At 20.7% G+C, this 1,892-nt stretch overlaps 1 long non-coding RNA gene across 1 annotated transcript; it reads right to left on the bottom strand.

The window, feature by feature from the left end:
- Window positions 1-247: 247 nt before the first annotated feature.
- Window positions 248-1,874, bottom strand: LOC113224529. Its single transcript, XR_003309257.1, has 2 exons — window positions 1,420-1,874; window positions 248-1,216 (listed from the first exon to the last, which is right to left on the bottom strand). It is a non-coding gene; the product is annotated as an uncharacterized LOC113224529 (long non-coding RNA).
- Window positions 1,875-1,892: the final 18 nt, after the last annotated feature.

The following is a 1,892-nucleotide window of genomic DNA, read 5'->3' as shown; positions in this document are numbered from 1 at the left end:
ACATAATAAATGACATAATAAATGACATAATAAATGACATAATAAATATGCTTAATAAATAAAAATGTAATAAATAAAAATGTAATAAATAAAAATGTAATAAATGTTAATTATTTTAGTTAAGCATTACAATGACATAATCAGAATTGCAAAATAAAAAAAAAAAATTTCATAACATAAAATACAACTATTATCATTATTCTAGTGGATGTACAAAACAAATAATGTAAAATTATTTTTTTATTTATTTTTTTTTTATTTCTCAACATTTTATTACCTATACAGTTGGAATAACATGTTTATAGCACTTTTAAACATTGTTACAATAACTTTTACTAATTAAAGAACTGTATAATGTATGTCTTCTCCACTTCCAACAATTCAAAACATTATGCATTTTCCTTTTTAGCAAAAATATAAAAAATTGTTTTATTAAAAACATTATACATTATTCATAAATGGATATTTTTTTTTTTTTTATTTTGTATAAAAAAAATGGACAACAAAATACCAATTACTTGGCATACTTATATTAATTATTTTATATCACTGAATTCCCCAACATTCTTCATCATAAATGTTTAAATGCGTCATTTAATAAGTACTTCTTGATTAACTTATTTTATGTAATTAATTATTTAATTACCTAATTACCTAATTACTTACTCATTTAATTAGTTAATTAATTACTTACTCGTTCACTTAGTTAATTGCTCACTTTACTCATTTATTTAATTAATTACATACTAAACCATTTAATTAAATAGTCAATTAATAAAATACATACGTACTTAATTATTTACTTCCACTACTTTACAATTACTTCAATAACTATTTATTTTGATAATATTTCAATAACTGTGATTAGTAAATAACTTTAATTTTTTTTTTTTTTCTCTAATTTGCTTCTAATTTAACAGCAAATAAGTGCTTCGTAAATGTTATTCATGTTACCCCTTCCCCCGAATCAACACCCTGAATGAATCCTAAGAACCTTGCGACCACATTCCAAATACCTTTAAAATGATTCTTAACATTTTTGATAAAATCCTCAAACCATTTTAACAAATCCCAACACCTTTTAACAAATTCTCAAGCCATTTTAACAAATTCTCAAACCATTTTAACAAATCCCAACACCTTTTAACAAATTCTCAAACCATTTTAACAAATTCTCAAGCCATTGTAACAAATCCTAATACCTTTTAAAATGATCCTAAAAAAATTTGTAAAAAATTTTAAAAAACTTTCTAAAAAATTATAAAAAATTTTGTAAAAAATCATAAAAAAGTTTGTAAAAAATTTTAAAAAAGTTTGTAAAAAATCCAAAAAAATATTAAAAAAAATCCTAAAAAACTTTGTAAAAAATCTTAAAAATAATTACAAAAAATTTTAAAAAACTTTGCAAAAAATAATAACCTGCAACAAATCCTATACACATTTCAACCAAACCTACAAACATGACAAAAGTGCATATGCAAGATATCATCACTTCCATTGCTATTTAAATAATCATTTATCGTCATTTATTATGATATAATAATTACGATTATTTTCATTTAATGTATTGGAATATTTATTCGAGCTTATTATAATGCATTTAAGCGTGTTGTTTCAAAGGAATGTGTTTAATTTTGTTTGCTTTTGCACACAATTGGTCATCAATTTAAGGATCTTTTTTAATTATACGCTTTTAAGGACAACTGTTTTCTTTTTTTTTTTATATTGTAATTATTTTTAATTAAGTTATATTTATGGTTGTTTATTAAATTGCAAATAATCACATTGTAAATATAAGTATTGTAAGAACTGTCAAAAATGGTTAATATAATACATAAAAATAATAATAACTATTGTGGATAATAAAAATAACTATTCGAAATAATATAAAT

This window comes from Piliocolobus tephrosceles, unplaced genomic scaffold (genome assembly GCF_002776525.5).
Source record: "Piliocolobus tephrosceles isolate RC106 unplaced genomic scaffold, ASM277652v3 unscaffolded_45157, whole genome shotgun sequence".
NCBI classification, from domain to species: Eukaryota; Metazoa; Chordata; class Mammalia; order Primates; family Cercopithecidae; genus Piliocolobus; species Piliocolobus tephrosceles.
The sequence above is the reverse complement of the archived record's forward strand: the minus strand, read 5'-3'. Positions and strand labels throughout refer to the sequence as shown.